The sequence below is a fragment of the Phyllobates terribilis genome, unplaced genomic scaffold (genome assembly GCF_046119375.1).
Source record: "Phyllobates terribilis strain yellow unplaced genomic scaffold, ASM4611937v1 Scaffold_5__5_contigs__length_657084704, whole genome shotgun sequence".
Taxonomy (NCBI): Eukaryota; Metazoa; Chordata; class Amphibia; order Anura; family Dendrobatidae; genus Phyllobates; species Phyllobates terribilis.
The window spans coordinates 282,521,069-282,546,121 of NW_027362765.1; positions in this window are offsets into that span (position 1 = coordinate 282,521,069).

Sequence of the window (25,053 nt, forward strand, 5' to 3'; positions counted from 1 at the left end):
TTAAAGACACACAGAGCAGGGCCACAGTAACAAGGTATGACATGTTCCCATTAGAAAGGAGAGGGTCCGCTATACAGTTATAGGGTATGCAGTGAGTCCAACGGCTGACCAATTTTAGGAAAAACCCCACTAAGAATTTAAAGACACACGGAGCATAGCCACAGTAACAAGGTAAAACATGTTCCCATCAGAAAGGAGAGGGTCTGCTATACAGTTAAAGATTATGCAGTGAGTCCAACGGCTGAACAATTTTAGGAAAAACCCCACTAAGAATTTAAAGACACAAAGAGCAGGGCAACAGTAACAAGGTCCGACATGTTCCCATTAGAAAAGAGAGGGTCTGCTATACAGTTATAGGGTATGCTGTGAGTCCAACGGCTGACCAATTTTAGGAAAAACCCCACTAAGTATTTAAAGACACACAGAGCAGGGCCACAGTAACAAGGTACGACATGTTCCCATTAGAAAGGAGAGGGTCCGCTATACAGTTATAGGGTATGCAGTGATTCCAACGGCTGACCAATTTTAGGAAAAACCCCACTAAGAATTTAAAGACACACGGAGCATAGCCACAGTAACAAGGTACGACATGTTCCCATTAGAAAGGAGAGGGTCTGCTATACAGTTATAGATTATGCAGTGAGTCCAACGGCTGACCAATTTTAGGAAAAAACCCACTAAGAATTTAAAGACACACGGAGCAGGGCCACAGTAACAAGGTACGACATGTTCCCATTAGAAAGGAGAGGGTCTGCTATACAGTTATAGGGTATGCAGTGAGTCCAACGGCTGACCAATTTTATGAGAAAACCCACTAAGAATTTAAAGACACACAGAGCAGGGCCACAGTAACAAGTATGACATGTTCCCATTAGAAAGGAGAGGGTATGCTATACTGTTATAGGGTATACAGTGAGTCCAACGGCTGACCAATTTTAGGAAAAACCCCACTAAGAATTTAAAAAGAAAACGGGAAAGGGCGCATGTGTAGACACACAGGGCTGTTTGTATATATTAAAAGTGCCAGTGCACTCACCAATAATGGTTGTGTACGTCTACACAACCAAGATTAAGTGTGTAGTTAGAAAGGCTCCGGGTCGCCTCTCACTGTTTGTAATGCCGTCCTGTCGGTGTTTGTGTTGCAACTCCCTGCTCCTCGGATGGTCACACGATCCTGCCGGACCAGATACCACGTCACCGCAGGTCCTCAGTCATTTTTCCCGGTGTCTGCTCCTGCCGCTTAGGCTCCGTGTGGAGATGTCTCACATGTAAACAATGGTACACTGGCAGTGGCATTGGAGGAAGAATAAAGGTCGGTTATTATCCTTTTACTTGTCCAAAATTCCTTTGGCGTTCCCTGAGACCGCTGTACCATTGTTAACAACTAAGAATTTAAAGACACACAGAGCAGGGCCACAGTAACAACAAATTCCCATTAGAAAGGAGAGAGTCTCCCATATTGTTGGCCTATGCAGTGAATGCAAGGGCTGCCAAAAATTTGGAGGCACTTCAATGCCCCTTGGAAGAGACGTGGAGGAGGGCCTCACAAAAAAAAATGTTTCCATTAGAAAGAAGCGGGCCTCCTATACTTGTGTTGCCCATGCACTAAGTGTATTGGCTGACAAACATTTACCCCTGGGGGGTATACATGAACATACTATATAAAAAAATTTTCACGGGCATCATAAACACCCTTTAAAAAAATGATGTGGGTGTTGCATCACGGACCATGGTCTCCCTGGTGATATGGTGGTGGAGGATGAGGAGAAGGAGGAGGACAAGATCAAATAGACAAAATCAGGAAGCGTATACCCATGTGTGGGTGTGAAAAGGTGCATGGGTATACACCTCCCAAGAAAATACACTGGATTTGAGTTTATGTTACGCTGCTATCATTCAGTGGTGTTGAGAAGTCTGGCCCAATCATGCCCTTGTTCATTTTTATAAGTGTCAGCCTGTTAGCATTTTCAGTTGACAGATGGATGCGCTTATCAGTTATAATTCCACCAGCGGCACTAAAATCCCGCTCTGATAAAATGCTGGCGGCAGGGCAGGCCAGGACCTCCAAGGCAGAGAGAGCCAGTTCATTCCACGTATCCATCTTGGATGCCCAATAATTATAAGGCACGGAGGACGTTGGTACGTTCAGCAAGGTACTGCCTCAACATCTTCCCAAACTTTGCACTCCTTGTGAGAGTACCCCGTGCCTCAGGGCCTGTGCGATGGGAGGGTCATTCTAAAATGGGCACACAGGCGGCATACTTTAACAAGCAGATCCGGCAGCTCCGGGTAGGATTTGAGAAACCGCTGAACCACGAGGTTAAGCACATGGGCCAGGCATGGTACTTGTGTGAGTTCGCCTCCCCTCAGAGCCGCCACCAGGTTCCGGCTATTGTCACACACGACCATGCCTGGCTATAGGTTCAGCATTGTGAGCCACAGATCTACCTGCTCTTTCAGAGCTGTCCACAACTCTTGAGCATTGTGCCGTTTTTCAGCTAAGCATATTAGCTTCAGCACAGCCTGTTGTCGATTGGCCGAGGCAGTGCTCCAGTGCTTCCAGCTTGTTGTCATTTCGGAGATGGAGGATGAAGAGGAGGAGAAGGCTGAGGAGGATGAGGTGCAGGAGCTGTAGACCATGGAGGCAACCCTGATTGACCTAGGGCCCTCAATCCTTGGCGTAGGGAGGACGTGTACCATCCCAAGGTCCGACTGGGTCCCGGCTTCCACTATGTTATCCCAGTGTGCCGTCAGTGAGATGTACCGTCCCTGCCCACAAGCACTTGTCCACGTGTCCGTGGTTAGGTGGACTTTACCGGTAACTGCGTTGTTGAGAGCATGGCTAATGTTTTGGGACATGTGCTTGTGTGATGCGGGGACGGCACACTGGGAGAAATAGTGGCGGCTGGGGACCAAGTACCGAGGGATGGCCACCGCCATCAGGTTGCGGAATGCTTCCATCTCCACGAGCCTAAAAGGCAACCTTTCCAGCGCAAGCAGTCGTGAAATGTGAGAAATTAGTAGTGTTGCTATGGGTCATTGGCTGCATATTTGCGCTTGCATTCCAAGGACTGGGGTATGGACAACTGAACGCTGCGCTCGGACAAGGACATGGACGTGCTTCCTGATGCTGCTACTTGAGAGTGTGGAACAACAGGTGCAGAGCAGGAGGCGTCTTCGCATGTACCATGGACAGGGGATTAGCTTGCATGCACAACAGCGGAAGAAGCAATGGTGCTACCCGCAGACACTGTATCTGGACACTGGGGCTCGGCCCACAAAGTCGGGTGCTTTACTGCCATGTGCCTGATCATGCTTTTGCTGGTCAGGCTGGTCGTTTTGCCACACCTGCTGATGCTGGCCTTGCAGGTGGTACAAATGGCCTTTATGGGGTTATCGGCAGAGTCTTTAGAAAACAACCACACTCGGGAAGACTAACAGTTGTACTGGCAACTTCCTTCGTGTTGGTGTTACAGGGAACGGTTGCCTGCCTTCTGTCTGTGGCCACCACACTGCTTCTTCCTGCCTGTTGTGGTGCTCTGCCTCCCTCCCCTTGTGCGCTGCTGTCCTTGCTCTGCATGTCCTCCTGCCAGGTTGAGTCAGTTACTATATCATCCACCACCTCATTTTCCACTTCCGCACCCTAGTCCTCCTCCTGACTTTCTGGCAATTGTGTCTCATCATTGTCCACCTCTTGTGACACTTTCCCACCTTCGCCTTCGTGTGACCGTGGCTGCTCAAATATTTGGGCATCGCTAGAAGCTATTTCCTCTTGCCCCGCTTCAAGTGGACCGGGCGAGAGGCCCAAATTTATAAATGGAAAAGTGAACAGCTCTTCAGAGTGTCCAAGTGTGGGATCAGTTGTCTCTGGGTACTCAGCATGGTGGGAGGAAGGAGGATCAGGCTGAGGAATATGCAGTCCAGACTCACGGCTACTAAGACTTGACCGTGTGGAAGACAGGGTGGTGGTGGTGGTGGCTAAGTGACTGGAAGCATTATCCGCTATCCAACCAACAACCTTTTGACACTGCTCTGGGTTCAATAGTGGTGTGCTGCGGTCCCTTAGATATTGGGACTGGAAGGTCAGGCGAGAAGATGTGGGTGTTTGTTGTGGCACAATTTCGGCTTGCCCACTGCCTTGTCCTCGGCCTCTGCATGCACCATTACCATCAAGTCCAGTTCCCCGTCCCTTGCCACGTGCCTTGCCCATAATAAATGGAGGACAATATCTTCCACGCTCACTACAAATGAATGAGCTTGGAGCGAACTTATATGTGATACGTGTGATAGAGAAAACAGAGTTTTAAATACCTGGCCTGTAGGTAATTAGTTTGAACAGCAAACTGGTGTGAATTGCTTCAATGACACACTGAAGGAAATTTTTAATGGAGGCCAGAAATGGCAGTATTTTCTGACAACGTATATGTGATCCGTTTGACGGAGAAAGCACAGTTTTAAATACCTAGCCTGTAGGTAAGTAGTTGTAACAGCAAACTGCGGTGAATTGCTTCAATGACACACTAAAGGAAATTTTTAATGGAGGTCAGAAATGGCAGTATTTTCTGACAACGTATATGTGATCCGTTAGACAGAGAAAACACAGTTTTGAATACTTGGCCTGTAGGTAAGTAGTTTGAACAGCAAACTGTGGTGAATTTCTTCAATGACTGTTAGAACCCTCCGGTTTGTTTTTTTCCATCTTGTGTTTTGCGGTCTCGTGACCATCTGTCTTTATATTCCAGCTCCTCCCTTTTGGCTGTGCTGGACTTCAGTGTTTGACTGTTTCTCTAGCCAGGTGCTTCTGTGCCTTTCTCTGTCAGTTCGCTTGGTCCTTCTGGGACCTCTAGTACCTTTTTGTCAGTTTGTCTTTTTGTGTTCTACAACTACTTCTCTGTTTAGGAGGTGTCCCATTTTTTGTCCCAGTCCTTAGTTCTTTTAGGGACCCCTCCCTTTATGCTATAGGTCTTCGTTCAGACTAGCCGAGGATTAAGGTGGGTCTATTCGCTAGGAAAAGGCAGCCCGCTACATTATAGGGATTCAGCTTAGTCTTACTGTAGGGACAGCTTTCCCCTATCTTTCCTTAGTTCATGTTGCAGATCATAACAGTAAGTCCAGCCCAAAAAACTAAAAGGAAAGAAATTCGGGGATCAGTATGGTTTCCATCCAGGATTTGGCTCAACGCCTGCAGAGATTGTCTCTGGAGGTGGCCGAGCTTCAGCAACATGTGAGTAGCTGTTCTGGAGCGCATTTTGTCAAACCCAAGGTAGGACTGCCTGATGTTTTTTATGGTAAACAGCAAGATTATTTTTCCTTTAAAAATGCTTGCTTGTTATATTTTAGTTTGAGACCAAGGTCCTCTGGGAATGAATCACGGTGCATTGGTTTTATTATGACACTTTTGCGCAATGAACCACAGGGGTGGGCCTTTTCTCTCCAACATAATGATCCGTGTTTAAGGTCTGTTGAAGAATTTTTTTCTGCTATGGCGCTATTATATGACGATCCTGATCGAATCTGATCTGCTGAGGCAGAACTCAGGCGTTTGAATCAGGGGTCAGGTGATGTTGAAAATTATTGCACACACTTCAGGAGGTGGGCCTCAGAAGTTAAATGGAATGATCCTGTGCTGAAATGTTTATTTCTTGCTGGTCTGCGTGAAAGGGTTAAGGATCTGCTAATTGCATTCCTTGCACCTTAGACAGGATGCCATGCAATTAGCTGTTCGTGTGGACAGGAGGCTGAGGTTCAGGCTGAATGAGGTAAAGACTCCTTTAATGTCAGTTCCCAATGAGGTTGGGGCGATGTCACTCCACTCTCAGGAAAGAGACCGGAGGTTCACCGAGGGATTGTGTCTTTATTGTGGTAAAGCTGACCATTTGATTTAGTATTGTGAGCTTCGTTTAAGTAAAGAAAAAAAAAAGGTCAGTTACACCCGTATTGCTTGTTTACGCTCTGCAGGAGTATTTCTTTCTGGGAGTAGTACTTTGCAGGGAGATTTGAATGAATTTCAGGTATTTGTGGATTGTGGTTCAACACTTAATGTGATTGATAAAGGGATTTTGGAAAACCTTAAATTGAAATCCAAACCTTTGTCATCACTAGTGTTGAGTGAACATGCTCGACACTGCTCGGTACTCGCCCGAGCATCACGCTACTCGGGATGTTCGGCGAGCACCGAGCATTTCCGGGTTACTCGGGCGGGAGCTCTGGTCTCCACCCTGCATGTTTGGCGCTCTTTACAGAGCCAATGAACATGCAGGGATTGCCAGCCAGTCACTGTAATGCAGCAGCCATGTTCGTTGTGGGCATTACAGTGATTGGCTGGCCGCACAGCGTCACCTCGAGTATTTAAAACTGGCCGTCGCCATCTTGGACACAGTCGCTCCTGATTAGACAGTGTAGGGACAGCGCTGCTGATTTAGGGAGAAATATAAACTGCGAAATAGTTAGTGTAGGGTCTGTAAAGGCTGCCAGAACAAACAAACAGTCCTTTTCAGGACTAATATCCATCCCAGATACCAGGCAGGCAGGCTGTATAGGAGACACAGTGGTTATACCAGCAAAAGCTGCATTAGAGTCTTGTGTGCTCCTGTTGCTGAAATTGCTGGACTTAGCACCAGGTGTCGGGGGCCAGGAAAAATCCTTTTTTTTTCATCTAAATCCTCCTTTTTTTTCCTCCTTCACACTGTACAAATACCCGTCTTATTAACCTTTTGGTGTGTGTCCCCCCCAAAAAAAAAGCGTGTTTCTGATTTTTCAGACACAAATATAACTGTTGAAAATAGTATGGTGTAGGCTAGAGAAACAGAATTGTTGTTTTGCACTTCCACGGTTCAAACCTCTGTATTATCCATTTTGGGCCATTTGTATCTAAAAAAAAAAACAGTTTGAGTGTGTCGCTCACTGTTCAGCCGCAAATATCTCTATTTAAAAAAGTGTGGTATACCTCAGTAAACAATAACTGTGGTTTTGCCATCCCACGGTAAAAAATCTCTATTATTCAGCTTTTGGTAGTTTTTTCCGTAAAGAAAAACAGTAGTGTCTCCTGACTGTTGTGACACAAAAATATATCTGTTGAAAATAGTCTTGTGTAGGCCCAACATCCCAGTGTGGTTTCGCAGTTCCACGGGTCAAATCGCTGTACTATCCAGTTTTGGGCCTTTGGTATCTAAAAAAAAAGCAGTTTGAGTGTGTCGCTCACTGTTCAGCCGCAAATATCTCTATTTTAAAAAGTATGGTATAACCCAGTAAACAATAACTGTGGTTTTGCCATCCCACGGTGAAAAATCTCTATTATTCAGCTTTTGGTAGTTTTTTCCGTAAAGAAAAACAGTAGTGTCTCCTGACTGTTGTGACACAAAAATATATCTGTTGAAAATAGTCTTGTGTAGGCCCGACATCTCAGTGTGGTTTCGCAGTTCCACGGGTCAAATCACTGTACTATCCAATTTTGGGCCTTTGGTATCTAAAAAAAAAAGCAGTTTGAGTGTGTCGCTCACTGTTCAGCCGCAAATATTTCTATTTAAAAAAGTGTGGTATACCCCAGTAAACAATATCTGTGGTTTTGCCATCCCACGGTAAACAATCTCTATTATTCAGCTTTTGGTAGTTTTTTTCCGTAAAGAAAAACAGTAGTGTCTCCTGACTGTTGTGACACAAAAATATATCTGTTGAAAATAGTCTTGTGTAGGCCCGACATCCCAGTGTGGTTTCGCAGTTCCACGGGTCAAATCGCTGTACTATCCAGTTTTGGGCCTTTGGTATCTAAAAAAATAGCAGTTTGAGGGTGTCGCTCACTGTTCAGCCGCAAATATCTCTATTTAAAAAAGTGTGGTATACCCCAGTAAACAATAACTGTGGTTTTGCCATCCCACGGTAAAAAATCTCTATTATTCAGCTTTTGGTAGTTTTTTCCGTAAAGAAAAACAGTAGTGTCTCCTGACTGTTGTGACACAAAAATATATCTGTTGAATATAGTCTTGTGTAGGCCCGACATCGCAGTGTGGTTTCGCAGTTTCATGGGTCAAATCGCTGTACTATCCAGTTTTGGGCCTTTGGTATCTAAAAAAAAAGCAGTTTGAGTGTGTCGCTCACTGTTCAGCCGCAAATATCTCTATTTAAAAAAGTGTGGTATACCTCAGTAAACAATAACTGTGGTTTTGCCATCCCACGGTAAAAAATCTCTATTATTCAGCTTTTGGTAGTTTTTTCCGTAAAGAAAAACAGTAGTGTCTCCTGACTGTTGTGACACAAAAATATATCTGTTGAAAATAGTCTTGTGTAGGCCCAACATCCCAGTGTGGTTTCGCAGTTCCACGGGTCAAATCGCTGTACTATCCAGTTTTGGGCCTTTGGTATCTAAAAAAAAAGCAGTTTGAGTGTGTCGCTCACTGTTCAGCCGCAAATATCTCTATTTTAAAAAGAGTGGTATAACCCAGTAAACAATAACTGTGGTTTTGCCATCCCACGGTGAAAAATCTCTATTATTCAGCTTTTGGTAGTTTTTTCCGTAAAGAAAAACAGTAGTGTCTCCTGACTGTTGTGACACAAAAATATATCTGTTGAAAATAGTCTTGTGTAGGCCCGACATCTCAGTGTGGTTTCGCAGTTCCACGGGTCAAATCGCTGTACTATCCAATTTTGGGCCTTTGGTATATAAAAAAAAAAGCAGTTTGAGTGTGTCGCTCACTGTTCAGCCGCAAATATTTCTATTTAAAAAAATGTGGTATACCCCAGTAAACAATATCTGTGGTTTTGCCATCCCACGGTAAAAAATCTCTATTATTCAGCTTTTGGTAGTTTTTTCCGTAAAGAAAAACAGTAGTGTCTCCTGACTGTTGTGACACAAAAATATATCTGTTGAATATAGTCTTGTGTAGGCCCGACATCGCAGTGTGGTTTCGCAGTTTCATGGGTCAAATCGCTGTACTATCCAGTTTTGGGCCTTTGGTATCTAAAAAAAAAGCAGTTTGAGTGTGTCGCTCACTGTTCAGCCGCAAATATCTCTATTTAAAAAGTGTGGTATAACCCAGTAAACAATATCTGTGGTTTTGCCATCCCACGGTAAAAAATCTCTATTATTCAGCTTTTGGTCGTTTTTTCCGTAAAGAAAAACAGTAGTGTCTCCTGACTGTTGTGACACAAAAATATATCTGCTGAAAAAAGTCTTGTGTAGGCCCGACATCCCAGTGTGGTTTCGCAGTTCCACGGGTCAAATCGCTGTACTATCCAGTTTTGGGCCTTTGGTATCTAAAAAAATAGCAGTTTGAGTGTGTCGCTCACTGTTCAGCCGCAAATATCTCTATTTAAAAAAGTGTGGTATACCCCAGTAAACAATAACTGTGGTTTTGCCATCCCACGGTAAAAAATCTCTATTATTCAGCTTTTGGTAGTTTTTTCCGTAAAGAAAAACAGTAGTGTCTCCTGACTGTTGTGACACAAAAATATATCTGTTGAAAATAGTCTTGTGTAGGCCCAACATCCCAGTGTGGTTTCGCAGTTCCACGGGTCAAATCGCTGTACTATCCAGTTTTGGGCCTTTGGTATCTATAAAAAAAGCAGTTTGACTGTGTCGCTCACTGTTCAGCCGCAAATATCTCTATTTAAAAAAGTGTGGTATACCCCAGTAAACAATAACTGTGGTTTTGCCATCCCACGGTAAAAATCTCTATTATTCAGCTTTTGGTAGTTTTTTCCATAAAGAAAAACAGTAGTGTCTCCTGACTGTTGTGACACAAAAATATATCTGTTGAAAATAGTCTTGTGTAGGCCTGACATCCCAGTGTGGTTTCGCAGTTCCACAGGTCAAACCACTGTACTTTCCAGTTTTGGGCCTTTGGTATCTAAAAAAAAGCAGTTTGAGTGTGTCGCTCACTGTTCAGCCGCAAATATCTCTATTTAAAAAATTGTGGTATACCCCAGTAAACAATAACTGTGGTTTTGCCATCCCATGGTAAAAAATCTCTATTATTCAGCTTTTGGCAGTTTTTTCCATAAAGAAAAACAGTAGTGTCTCCTGACTGTTGTGACACAAAAATATATCTGTTGAAAATAGTCTTGTGTAGGCCCGACATCCCAGTGTGGTTTCGTAGTTCCACGGGTCAAATCGCTGTACTTTCCAGTTTTGGGCCTTTGGTATCTAAAAAAAAAGCAGTTTGAGTGTGTTGCTCACTGTTCAGCCGCAAATATCTCTATTTAAAAAAGTGTGGTATACCCCAATAAACAATAACTGTGGTTTTGCCATCCCATGGTAAAAAATATCTATTATTCAGCTTTTGGTAGTTTTTTCCATAAAGAAAAACAGTAGTGTCTCCGGAATGTTGTGACACAAAAATATATCTGTTGAAAATAGTCTTGTGTAGGCCCGACATCCCAGTGTGGTTTCGCAGTTCCACGGGTCAAATCGCTGTACTGTCCAGTTTTGGGCCTTTGGTATCTAAAAAAAAAGCAGTTTGAGTGTGTCGCTCACTGTTCAGCCGCAAATATCTCTATTTTAAAAAGTGTGGCATAACCCAGTAAACAATAACTGTGGTTTTGCCATCCCACGGTGAAAAATCTCTATTATTCAGCTTTGGTAGTTTTTTCCGTAAAGAAAAACAGTAGTGTCTCCTGACTGTTGTGACACAAAAATATATCTGTTGAAAATAGTCTTGTGTAGGCCCGACATCCCAGTGTGGTTTCGCAGTTCCACGGGTCAAATCGCTGTACTATCCAGTTTTGGGCCTTTGGTATCTAAAAAAAAAAGCAGTTTGAGTGTGTCGCTCACTGTTCAGCCGCAAATATTTCTATTTAAAAAAGTGTGGTATACCCCAGTAAACAATATCTGTGGTTTTGCCATCCCACGGTAAAAAATCTCTATTATTCAGCTTTTGGTAGTTTTTTTCCGTAAAGAAAAACAGTAGTGTCTCCTGACTGTTGTGACACAAAAATATATCTGTTGAAAATAGTCTTGTGTAGGCCCGACATCCCAGTGTGGTTTCGCAGTTCCACGGGTCAAATCGCTGTACTATCCAGTTTTGGGCCTTTGGTATCTAAAAAAATAGCAGTTTGAGTGTGTCGCTCACTGTTCAGCCGCAAATATCTCTATTTAAAAAAGTGTGGTATACCCCAGTAAACAATAACTGTGGTTTTGCCATCCCACGGTAAAAAATCTCTATTATTCAGCTTTTGGTAGTTTTTTTCCGTAAAGAAAAACAGTAGTGTCTCCTGACTGTTGTGACACAAAAATATATCTGTTGAAAATAGTCTTGTGTAGGCCCGACATCCCAGTGTGGTTTCGCAGTTCCACGGGTCAAATCGCTGTACTATCCAGTTTTGGGCCTTTGGTATCTAAAAAAATAGCAGTTTGAGTGTGTCGCTCACTGTTCAGCCGCAAATATCTCTATTTAAAAAAGTGTGGTATACCCCAGTAAACAATAACTGTGGTTTTGCCATCCCACGGTAAAAAATCTCTATTATTCAGCTTTTGGTAGTTTTTTCCGTAAAGAAAAACAGTAGTGTCTCCTGACTGTTGTGACACAAAAATATATCTGTTGAATATAGTCTTGCGTAGGCCCGACATCGCAGTGTGGTTTCGCAGTTTCATGGGTCAAATCGCTGTACTATCCAGTTTTGGGCCTTTGGTATCTAAAAAAAAAGCAGTTTGAGTGTGTCGCTCACTGTTCAGCCGCAAATATCTCTATTTAAAAAAGTGTGGTATACCTCAGTAAACAATAACTGTGGTTTTGCCATCCCACGGTAAAAAATCTCTATTATTCAGCTTTTGGTAGTTTTTTCCGTAAAGAAAAACAGTAGTGTCTCCTGACTGTTGTGACACAAAAATATATCTGTTGAAAATAGTCTTGTGTAGGCCCAACATCCCAGTGTGGTTTCGCAGTTCCACGGGTCAAATCGCTGTACTATCCAGTTTTGGGCCTTTGGTATCTAAAAAAAAAGCAGTTTGAGTGTGTCGCTCACTGTTCAGCCGCAAATATCTCTATTTTAAAAAGTGTGGTATAACCCAGTAAACAATAACTGTGGTTTTGCCATCCCACGGTGAAAAATCTCTATTATTCAGCTTTTGGTAGTTTTTTCCGTAAAGAAAAACAGTAGTGTCTCCTGACTGTTGTGACACAAAAATATATCTGTTGAAAATAGTCTTGTGTAGGCCCGACATCTCAGTGTGGTTTCGCAGTTCCACGGGTCAAATCGCTGTACTATCCAATTTTGGGCCTTTGGTATCTAAAAAAAAAAGCAGTTTGAGTGTGTCGCTCACTGTTCAGCCGCAAATATTTCTATTTAAAAAAATGTGGTATACCCCAGTAAACAATATCTGTGGTTTTGCCATCCCACGGTAAAAAATCTCTATTATTCAGCTTTTGGTAGTTTTTTTCCGTAAAGAAAAACAGTAGTGTCTCCTGACTGTTGTGACACAAAAATATATCTGTTGAAAATAGTCTTGTGTAGGCCCGACATCCCAGTGTGGTTTCGCAGTTCCACGGGTCAAATCGCTGTACTATCCAGTTTTGGGCCTTTGGTATCTAAAAAAATAGCAGTTTGAGTGTGTCGCTCACTGTTCAGCCGCAAATATCTCTATTTAAAAAAGTGTGGTATACCCCAGTAAACAATAACTGTGGTTTTGCCATCCCACGGTAAAAAATCTCTATTATTCAGCTTTTGGTAGTTTTTTCCGTAAAGAAAAACAGTAGTGTCTCCTGACTGTTGTGACACAAAAATATATCTGTTGAATATAGTCTTGTGTAGGCCCGACATCGCAGTGTGGTTTCGCAGTTTCATGGGTCAAATCGCTGTACTATCCAGTTTTGGGCCTTTGGTATCTAAAAAAAAAGCAGTTTGAGTGTGTCGCTCACTGTTCAGCCGCAAATATCTCTATTTAAAAAGTGTGGTATAACCCAGTAAACAATATCTGTGGTTTTGCCATCCCACGGTAAAAAATCTCTATTATTCAGCTTTTGGTCGTTTTTTCCGTAAAGAAAAACAGTAGTGTCTCCTGACTGTTGTGACACAAAAATATATCTGTTGAAAATAGTCTTGTGTAGGCCCGACATCCCAGTGTGGTTTCGCAGTTCCACGGGTCAAATCGCTGTACTATCCAGTTTTGGGCCTTTGGTATCTAAAAAAATAGCAGTTTGAGTGTGTCGCTCACTGTTCAGCCGCAAATATCTCTATTTAAAAAAGTGTGGTATACTCCAGTAAACAATAACTGTGGTTTTGCCATCCCACGGTAAAAAATCTCTATTATTCAGCTTTTGGTAGTTTTTTCCATAAAGAAAAACAGTAGTGTCTCCTGACTGTTGTGACACAAAAATATATCTGCTGAAAATAGTCTTGTGTAGGCCCACCATCCCAGTGTGGTTTCGCAGTTCCACGGGTCAAATCGCTGTACTATCCAGTTTTGGGCCTTTGGTATCTATAAAAAAAGCAGTTTGAGTGTGTCGCTCACTGTTCAGCCGCAAATATTTCTATTTAAAAAAGTGTGGTATACCCCAGTAAACAATAACTGTGGTTTTGCCATCCCACGGTAAAAATCTCTATTATTCAGCTTTTGGTAGTTTTTTCCATAAAGAAAAACAGTAGTGTCTCCTGACTGTTGTGACACAAAAATATATCTGTTGAAAATAGTCTTGTGTAGGCCCGACATCCCAGTGTGGTTTCGCAGTTCCACAGGTCAAACCACTGTACTTTCCAGTTTTGGGCCTTTGGTATCTAAAAAAAAGCAGTTTGAGTGTGTCGCTCACTGTTCAGCCGTAAATATCTCTATTTAAAAAAGTGTGGTATACCCCAGTAAACAATAACTGTGGTTTTGCCATCCCATGGTAAAAAATCTCTATTATTCAGCTTTTGGCAGTTTTTTCCATAAAGAAAAACAGTAGTGTCTCCTGACTGTTGTGACACAAAAATATATCTGTTGAAAATAGTCTTGTGTAGGCCCAACATCCCAGTGTGGTTTCGCAGTTCCACTGGTCAAATCGCTGTACTATCCAGCTTTGGGCCTTTGGTATCTATAAAAAAAGCAGTTTGAGTGTGTCGCTCACTGTTCAGCCGCAAATATCTCTATTTAAAAAAGTGTGGTATACCCCAGTAAACAATAACTGTGGTTTTGCCATCCCACGGTAAAAATCTCTATTATTCAGCTTTTGGTAGTTTTTTCCATAAAGAAAAACAGTAGTGTCTCCTGACTGTTGTGACACAAAAATATATCTGTTGAAAATAGTCTTGTGTAGGCCCGACATCCCAGTGTGGTTTCGCAGTTCCACAGGTCAAACCACTGTACTTTCCAGTTTTGGGCCTTTGGTATCTAAAAAAAAGCAGTTTGAGTGTGTCGCTCACTGTTCAGCCGCAAATATCTCTATTTTAAAAAGTGTGGTATAACCCAGTAAACAATAACTGTGGTTTTGCCATCCCACGGTGAAAAATCTCTATTATTCAGCTTTTGGTAGTTTTTTCCGTAAAGAAAAACAGTAGTGTCTCCTGACTGTTGTGACACAAAAATATATCTGTTGAAAATAGTCTTGTGTAGGCCCGACATCCCAGTGTGGTTTCGCAGTTCCACTGGTCAAATCGCTGTACTATCCAGTTTTGGGCCTTTGGTATCTAAAAAAAAAAGCAGTTTGAGTGTGTCGCTCACTGTTCAGCCGCAAATATTTCTATTTAAAAAAGTGTGGTATACCCCAGTAAACAATATCTGTGGTTTAGCCATCCCACGGTAAAAAATCTCTATTATTCAGCTTTTGGTAGTTTTTTTCCGTAAAGAAAAACAGTAGTGTCTCCTGACTGTTGTGACACAAAAATATATCTGTTGAAAATAGTCTTGTGTAGGCCCGACATCCCAGTGTGGTTTCGCAGTTCCACGGGTCAAATCGCTGTACTATCCAGTTTTGGGCCTTTGGTATCTAAAAAAATAGCAGTTTGAGTGTGTCGCTCACTGTTCAGCCGCAAATATCTCTATTTAAAATAGTGTGGTATACCCCAGTAAACAATAACTGTGGTTTTGCCATCCCACGGTAAAAAATCTCTATTATTCAGCTTTTGGTAGTTTTTTCCGTAAAGAAAAACAGTAGTGTCTCCTGACTGTTGTGACACAAAAATATATCTGTTGAAAATAGTCTTGTGTAGGCCCGACATCGCAGTGTGGTTTCGCAGTTTCATGGGTCAAATCGCTGTACTATCCAGTTTTGGGCCTTTGGTATCTAAAAAAAAAAGCAGTTTGAGTGTGTCGCTCACTGTTCAGCCGCAAATATCTCTATTTAAAAAAGTGTGGTATAACCCAGTAAACAATATCTGTGGTTTTGCCATCCCACGGTAAAAAATCTCTATTATTCAGCTTTTGGTAGTTTTTTCCGTAAAGAAAAACAGTAGTGTCTCCTGACTGTTGTGACACAAAAATATATCTGCTGAAAATAGTCTTGTGTAGGCCCAACATCCCAGTGTGGTTTCGCAGTTCCACGGGTCAAATCGCTGTACTTTCCAGTTTTGGGCCTTTGGTATCTAAAAAAAAAAGCAGTTTGAATGTGTCGCTCACTGTTCAGCCGCAAATATCTCTATTTAAAAAAGTGTGGTATACCCCAATAAACAATAACTGTGGTTTTGCCATCCCATGGTAAAAAAATCTCTATTATTCAGCTTTTGGTAGTTTTTTCCATAAAGAAAAACAGTAGTGTCTCCAGAATGTTGTGACACAAAAATATATCTGTTGAAAATAGTCTTGTGTAGGCCCGACATCCCAGTGTGGTTTCGCAGTTCCACGGGTCAAATCGCTGTACTATCCAGTTTTGGGCCTTTGGTATCTAAACAAAAAGCAGTTTGAGTGTGTCGCTCACTGTTCAGCCGCAAATATCTCTATTTAAAAAAGTGTGGTATACCCCAGTAAACAATAACTGTGGTTTTCCTCTTCCACGGTTCTAATCTACTCTTTCTTACCCTTTTTCCATTCATAGTGCAAGTGTAAGCTATTTTACTTCATTTACAATGGGCAAGGCGCGTGGCAAGGGACGTGGAAGTTGACGTTCTGGTGATGGTTCGTGCAGAGGATGGGGCCGTAGCCAAGGTGAAAATGTGCCACAACCAACAGCCACAAATTCCCGCTCCCACTTCTTGACCGTATTACTAGGGAAGCACAGAACAGCACCAGTATTGAGAACTGATCTGTGTGAACAGGTTATTAATTATATAGCAGATAATACTTCCAGTTACCTGGGCACCACAAGCTCCGGTCTGTCTTCCACACGGTCAACTCTTAGTAGCCGTGAGTCTCGACCGCATACTCCTCCTCACAATGATGCTCCTTCCTCCCACCATGCCGAGCGTCGTCAGACAGCAAGTGATCCCACACTTGGACACTCTGAAGAGCTGTTCACTGGTCCATTTCCATATTTGGGCCCCTCGCCTGATATGCTTGAAGTGGTGGAAGAGGAGATCCCATGTTGCGATGCCCAAATATTTGAACAGCCACGGCCACAGGAAGTCGACGTTGGCAATCTGTCACAAGAGGTGGACGATGACGAGACACAATTGCCAGGAAGTGAGGAGGAGGATCGTGGTGCGCAAGTGGAAGAGGAGGAGGTGGTGGATGATCTAGTAACTGACCCAACGTGGAAGGAGGACATGCAGAGTGAGGCCAGCAGCACACAGGGGGAGGGAGGCAGAGTACCCCAACAGGCAGGAAGAAGCAGTGTGGTGGCGGCAGACAGAAGGCAGGCAACCGTTCCCAGTAACACCAACAAGAGGGACGTTGCCAGTACAAGCGGTAGGTCATCCAGAGTCTGGAATTTTTTTAAAGACTCTGCTGATAACCCCAAAAAGGCCATATGTTCCACCTGCCATGCCAGCATCAGCAGGGGTGACAAAACTACCAGCCTGACCAGCACCAGCATGATCAGGCACATGGCAGCAAAGCACCCGACTTTGTGGGGCGAAACCCAGGGTCCACGAGTCAGTCCAGTGTCAGCGGGTGTCACCACTGCTTCTTCCACTGTTGTGCGTGCAATAGAACCCCCTGCTGTGTGTGCAAGGCAATCCCCTGTCCATACTGCATGTAAAGATGCCCCCTCCTCTCAGTCTTCACTTGTTATGGCAGTTTCTCAAGAAACAGCATCAACGTCCACGTCCCACCGCAACGTTCAATTGTCCATATCCCAGACCTTTGAACGAAAGCGGAAATTCGCAGCTAACGCCCCACAGGCCACAGTCCTAAATTCGCACATTTCACGACTGCTTGCGTTGGAAATGCTGCCTTTTAGGCTGGTGGAGACGGAATCCTTCCGCAATCTTATGGCGGTGGCCGTCCCTCGGTACTCGGTCCCCAGCCAACACTATTTTGCCCAGTGTGCCATCCCCGCACTGCACAAGCACGTGTCCCAAAGCATCTGCCGTGCCCTCAACAACGCAGTTACTAGGAGAGTCCACCTGACAACGGACACGTGGACAAGTGCTTGTGGCCAGGGACGGTACATCTCTCTGACGGCACACTGGGTAAACATAGTGGAAGCCGGGACCCAGTCGGACCTTGGGACGGAACACATCCTCCCCACACCGAGGATTGCAGGCCCGATGTCAGTCAGAGTTGCCCCCACAGTGTACAGCTCCTGCGCATCCTCCTCCTCCTCCTCATGTTCAGCCTCCATCTCAGATATCACCACATCAGTTACAAGCTGGAAGCATTGCAGTGCTGCCTCCGCCAAGCGGCAACAGGCTGTGCTGAAACTCATATGCTTAGGTGATAAACCTCACACTGCTTGTGAGTTGTGGACAGCTGTGAAAGAGCAGGCAGATCTGTGGCTGAGACCGCTGAACCTACATCCCGGCATGGTCGTGTGTGACAATGGCCGTAACCTGGTGGCGGCTCTGAGGCGATGTGAGATCACACACGTACCGTGCCTGGCTCATGTGCTTAGCCTCATGGTTCAGCGGTTTCTTAAATCGTACCCCGAGTTGCCACATCTGCTCGTGAAAGTACGCCGCCTGTCAGCTCATTTTCGCAAGTCGGCTACAGCTTCCGCCGCCCTTGCTGTGTTGCAGCAGCGTTTGCAGCTTCCGGCACACCGACTGGTGTGTGATGTCCCCACACGTTGGAACTCTACCCTTCACATGTTGCAAAGGATTTGTGAGCAGAAGAGAGCAGTTGTGGAGTACCAGCTGCAACAAGGCCGTCGATATTCAGGTCAGACTCCACACATAAGACCTCAGGAGTGGACCTGGATGTCTGACATATGTACCATCCTGACAAACTTTGAGGAGGCCACCAAGATGGTGAGTGGCGATGACGCCATCATTAGTGTCAGCATCCCACTTGTCTGTCTTTTGCAACGCTCTCTGCAGAGAATTAAAGAGGAGGCATTGCAGCCAGAGTATGATGAGATGGATCAAGAAGCCATAACGGGCGATTACACACTGCCCAGCCTCATCTCATCCCAACGTGCATTGGGGGACAATGAGGGAGAAGAGGAGGAGGAGGAGGAAGAACAGGAGCTGCTATCATTCGTTGTAGATGGTAGTACCTGTACAAGTGTCATACCGTCGGTTCAGCGTGGTTGGACTGAGGACACGGGGGAGGAGGAGGAGAGCATGGTCAGTCGTCATCTTGGTGAGGACACGGAAATCTTGCCCATTACCAGTCTGGCATGCATGGCTGACTATATGTTACGCTGCCTTAACCGTGACCCTCGCGTTGTCAAAATGTTGGGTGACAATCATTACTGGTTGGTGACACTTGTAGACCCCCGCTACAAGGAGAACTTTCACTCTCTTATTCCTGAGGTGGAGAGGTCTACAAAAATGGGGCAGTACCAGAAGGCCCTTGCTGCAGAACTCTTAAAAAAATTCCCATCTGAACACGCTAGCGGCAGAGGTCACAGTTCGTTGCCCAACCAAGGCGTACAGGCGAGAGAGATGCAACTCCAATCCAGCAGAGGCAGGGGAACACTGTCAACGTTCTGGGACAGTTTTCTGACACCCGCCCAGCTTACAGGCCCTGAGGCGCGGGGTACTCTCACAAGGAGTGGAAAGTTTCAAAAGATGGTGAGGGAGTACCTTGCCGACCGTACCAGCGTCCTCAGTGATTCCTCTGTGCCTTTTAATTATTGGGTATCCAAGCTGGACACTTGGAATGAACTCGCTCTGTACGCCTTGGAGGTCCTGGCCTACCCTTCCGCTAGCGTGTTATCGGAGCGTGTTTTTAGTGCCGCTGGGGGAATTATAACTGATAAGCGCACTCACCTGTCAACTTACAATGCTGACAAGCTGACCCTTATCAAAATGAACAAGGGCTGGATTGGGCCAGACTTCTCATCACCACCAAATGACAGCAGAGTAACATAAAGTCAAATCCACTGTGTTATTTCGGGAGGTGTATTCACATGCACCACTTCACACCCACACATGGGTATACGCTTCCTCGTTTCGGCTGTTTTATCTTCTTCTCCTTATCCTCAGCCACCACCACCACTATATCACCAGGGTGCCAGCATTGCAAGTTCCTCCGTCCTTATTTTTGGCAGCTTTTGCTTGCAAGGCATAAGCAAATACTATGGGACACCCACTCCCCAATAATGGGACTTATGTTTGTAATATGCTGTACTGCATGGCTCTTGTAAGGGGCATTGCAAGTTGCTCCGTCCTAATTTTTGGCAGCTTTTGCTTGGAAAGCATAAGCAAATACCATGGGACACCCACTCCCCAATAATGGGACTTATGTTTGTAATATGCTGTACTGCATGGCTCTTGTAAGGGGCATTGCAAGTTGCTCCGTCCTAATTTTTGACAGCTTTTGCTTGCAAGGCATAAGCAAATACTATGGGACACCCACTCCCCAATAATGGGACTTATGTTTGTAATATGCTGTACTGCATGGCTCTTGTAAGGGGCATTGCAAGTTGCTCAGTCCTAATTTTTGGCAGCTTTTGTTTGGAAAGCAGAAGCAAATACCATGGGACACCCACTCCCCAATAATGGGACTTATGTTTGTAATATGCTGTACTGCATGTGACGCGCCCCCTGGGCCGTGTGTACACGTGTGTGGGATACCCGGTGCCAGGTCTCTGGGGTCTGTAGTCTCCATGGCGGTGACCCGGTCCCGTGGCTCAGGCTGGTCAAACCAGTGGCAGTCTTTCTTAGATTTTGAGGTTAATTGTCCGACTGCGCCACCCGTGGATTGCGGTCAGGGAGTACCACCGCTGCGAGGCAGACCGCTGAGGCTGGTGTTGTGTGCGCAGCAGAGAATGGGATAACTCCCCACGGGAGGAGTATAGCCTCAGGGCAGTGAGTGTGGATGATCGGGGTGATGGTGCACGAGCGCAGCAGGAATGACTCAGAGTCTTTGCAGTGCAGTTCAGGGTCTTTACTGATGATTATAAGGTAGACCCTCCCGGGAGTACTGGCTAGCATAAGAGGCCTGGTCAGTCTGTGAGCAAGCAGGAGTTCCCCTGGCCAGGTGGAGTTGTAGGCCTCCCCGTCTGTCTGCACTCTTCCTGGCTACCTTGCTGTAAGCGGGTAGAAGTAGCCCACGTCCCTGAGTGTACCGTGTAGTGCTCACCCGTATGGCTGGTGACTTGGGGCCTTCTGTTAGCCTCCGTTCCACGACGGCGGTGCTGGTCCCTTGCTTGTGACTAAGCCTCCGGGCTTCTATGGCCAGAGGACCTAAAATCCCCTGCCGGCTGGTTTCTGCTGCTGAATATATAAGTCCTCACAGCCTCGGACTCCTGTGTCCGGTTCCTATTGTCTTCTGCCAGGGTGAGCTCTGCTCAGCTTCCAGCCCCTGGTCTTTAGCTCCTAGCTCCTACAGAGCTCCTTGCTGTTACTTTCCCTTGCTCTCACTCTGACTCTGACTGTTCTCTGTTCTCTGACTCACTCAACCCCGCCCCAGATCCAGTTTATAAGGGCAGAATTCTCCCCTCCCAGGACTGGGGCAGGAGGATGTTGCATGTTTAAGGGATCCTGACCAGGAATCCTCCCACTTGCTCTCTGACGTAATATCTCTATTACTGTGGTGATCAGACCCCTGGGGTGCCACACATGGCTCTTGTAAGGGGCATTGCAGTTCCTCATAATTTTTGGAAAGCCTTCCATTCACTGCTTAGGCCAACAGTGCACAGGAGACCCAGTTGCTATAAATGGAAAAAAGGTTTAGTTAACGCCCTCTGACCTCCATGTCATTTCCAAGGGGCATTGGAGTGCCTCTAAATTTTTGGTAGGCATTGCACTCACTGTATGCCCTATAACTGTGTAGCCGAACCGCTCCTTTTGTTACAGAAACATATCCTACAAGACATATCTGGTTGACTGGCCTGATATTGATGTGAATGGTCCCTGTTCCTCCTGCTCTTTCTCCTTTGCCACTACCTCATCCATCATTTATCACCTGAAGCTTTGTTTTAACGGGAGTCATAGAACTTGGATAGTAGCAGGAAAACATCCAGCAATCCTCGGAGGAGGTAGGATATGCGCCAAAACGCTGACCACCTCAGGCCTAGCCGCTACTACATACATGCGCTTGCATTACAACAAAATAAAGCAGATGCTAACTTCTATCATCCTCATCATGCTCCTCACCTTGGCACTCTCAACTCCACCGATGGAGAAGTCAGGGCCCACCGGAGGAGTCTGGTTCTCTGGTGGACTCGTCCAATGCTGCCTAAAGCAGGCCGGGCTAAGAAAAGTGTGTAGGGGGATGTTCCAAGGAGAAACAGAGGCGGCTGGGGACCGTTTATGGACACCCGGCTGCCCCCAGGCGGCTGGGGACCGTTTATGGACACCCGGCTGCAGGGCGGCTGGGACAGAGTATAGACACCTGGCCGCCGGGCTGCTGGGGACTGAGTATGGATTCCAGGCCGCCAACACAGCCATGACGTGGTGGCCAGATTCCGCCTCCACATGCCTAAAAGGCCCAATTTCAAGTTCAAGCAAGCAAGCAGTATGGTATTGCAGCCTGGGGGTGGGTGGGTGGCAGGCTGCATACTTGCGCTTGCATTGCAAGGAATGGGGGAGGTACAATTGAACACTGCCGTGGGACTAGAACTTGCATGGGGATCGTTGCAAGTCTGCATCTTCTGATGCGGCAAGGATCACTTATGATGGGCACACTTTTAGACAGGGACCTGGGAGTCAGAGATGCTTCCAGGGGTCTTCCCCATGCTGTTCCCATGTCTTTTCAGCACTTTATGCATGTGTCACACAGCACATGGCCAGATAAGGTTGTAAAATGTTAAAATGACATTTCCCGGTAAATGCTTTTCTCATAGTTGAAAGCAATACAAAAGTGCAAAAAAGCATAAAAAATGCTACTTGTGAACATAGCCGAAGGTGTGGAGGAGTATTTTTGTTTTTGGTCATTTATTTTAACTTATACACAAGTCTTTTCCCTGGAAAGGATGTTCCTTAGCATATTTCACAGGAAAAAAGTTTCACTTTCGTTTTTGAACGTTTTATTGTGAGAACGTAAAAGTGGCTTAATACCTCTGACCACGTTGTTGACAGCAGTGACCTGGGGGTCAGAAATGCTTCCTGGGGTGATCCCCATGCTGTCCCCATGTCATTTGGGCACTGTCACTATCGTTTTGGGCACTTGTTAGGCTTTTAAAAGACTGCCGGGGGTGCCACCGCAAAAATGCTCGAGTCTCCCTTAGACTAACATTGGGATCGTTGCTCGGGTCAAGCACCCGAGTATCACGGCGAGCTCGGCCCGAGCTTCGAGCACCCGAGCATTTTAGTGCTTGCTCAACACTAGTGTTGAGCCACCCCCGTAGTGTTCGAGTTCGGTTCGGTTCGTCGAACACCCGTGTGTTCGCCGAACTGTTCGTCGAACTGTTCGTCGAACACCTTCGAACACCGTTAAAAACAATGGCAGGCAAACAAAAACACATAGAAACACATAGAAAACACCTTCAAAGGTGTCCAAAAGCTGACAAACTGCTCAGAAGACACAACTAACACATGGAAAAGTGACAAGTACATATAGTCATGCGAAAAGAAAAGAGGTGGAGGAGTAAAAGGAGGGGGAGACACAGATATAGGCATGTCATGCCCTTCTAAAATCCAAAAAGTGAGAAGCCGAGACGGCCAGTCCGCTCCTGCCCGTGCCACCTCCGTGTCGCCGGGTTTGTGCCAGAGCCGCGGTGAACCCTGACGGCCAGCCCCCCTCTCCCAATACTGGTGCCTGTCCGCTGGTGGGTCGAGAGAGCCCCCCTGTGGTGGAGGCAGCTCTAAGCTTTTTAATTTAAATTGTCCCTCTAATTTGAATGAATACACTTTAAATCCATTTACAAGGATCTATTGGAGGGCAAGTCTCATGCCAGCAGCCGCGTAATTCCAGCTCCAGTAGCGTCCACTAAAGCTGCTGCAGTTAAAAAGCTTTTATAAGGATCGAGCTCGGCTGTCCACCGCAAGGCATCCTAGTGCCAGTCCCAGCCCCTATGCCTTGGGGTGCCTCCTGATGCTCTTCACTAGTATCCCGTGGTCCCGAAGCATTTCCTTTGAAAAAATTAAGTGTCCAAACTACAGGTGGTGTAGCTTGCTTAACAGCCGGGATAATCCGCTGACTAGCAGACACTGCTACTAGGCACAAAGTATTTCCTGGGCTAGATGCAGTTAAAAATTTGTAAGTAGATACTCTCGTTGGATGCTGAGAAAGCATTCCATAGAGTCTCCTGGCACGCCATATATGATTCTCTTAAAAAGCTTGGGGTAGGGGTCTAGGGGACCCTTTTATAGCCAAAATCACGGCCCTGTATCACAATACGTCACCTAGGCTGAAGATAAATGGAACTGTAGCACCGAGGGCTCGGTTGCTACAGACGTATTGCACCTCACCCAGAGGTGTGATATCTCACTCTCAGATAAGGATGGAGTGTGGATCAGGACCCGACACCTGCATGCATTACACCACATTGCCGTGGGGCAGGGCGACCAATATGCCCCTGAGATGGGCACGACAGTCCCTGTCCCTGGCTGGAGTGGGGGGAGGGAACACTGAGGAAGGGGAACCCTGCAGTGCAGGAGCAGGGAGGAAGCAGTTCCTGGGTGCATTGAGAAGGGAGTATAAAAGGTGGGCACCATCTTAGTTCAGTGCAGAGAAGTCTGAGCAGAAGTGGCAGGGAGCAGGGGCTCTGCATGAGCTCTGCTCCGGAGGCGGGCCTAGTAACAGAGGCCCAGGCCTGCAAGAGGGAGAAGGAAGGAAGAGGAGCGGAGAAGGCTCCAGGAACGAGGAATGAAGGGCGAGTCGCCACCGCACGCCCGAATCCACCTGCGTGGAGGGGTCAGGCCAAAGGGGGAGACCGGTCCCCGAACTAGTGGAGGCAGGAAACGACCCTCAGCTAGAAACCGGAGGCTCTGACATTTTATGTGGCGCAGCCCCTTGCTCCACCCGCTAGGAAGGCACCACATAGGGTCAGGGAAACTGGCGCCAAGTTTACCAAGAGGAGGCCCGAGGCAGCCGGACAGAAGTGTTGGTAAGAAAGGCCAGACAAAGGACACACAAAGGGGGTCCTGTGAAGCGCTCCAAAGTTATCTGGGAGTTGTCTGAGCCCCTCACCTGGTGAGCACAGTACGACGTGGGCAGCCGTTACCTGCAGACGTGGTCTGGATAATAAGAATTGTGAGTAAAGGCCCTGAACTGCATCACTGACTCCGTGTCGTTACTGCTGCTGCCCTGCACCATCACCCCCATCCTCCGCATACACTGCCCTGAGGCTATACTCCTCCCGTGGGGAGTTATGCTACGCTCTGCTGCACCCACAACACCAGCCTTAGCGGTCTGCCCTGTAGCGGCGGTTCACTCTGACCGCAATCCACGGGTGGCGTAGTCGGACATTTAAACATCAAAACCACATAAATAGTTCCGCCACTGGTTTGACCGCCCTGAGCCACGGAACCGGATCGCCGCCACGAAGACTACAACCACCAGCATCCACCAAAAAGGGTCCGGCTCTGGGTGTCCCAAGGCCCAGGGGGTGCGTCAGAACATTTTCATCACCTTTCACAGTCACCAATGGGACAAGGCAGGGATGTCCTCTGTCCCCTCTCTTATACATCCTAGTGACGGAGCACCTGCTCTCATCAATTCGC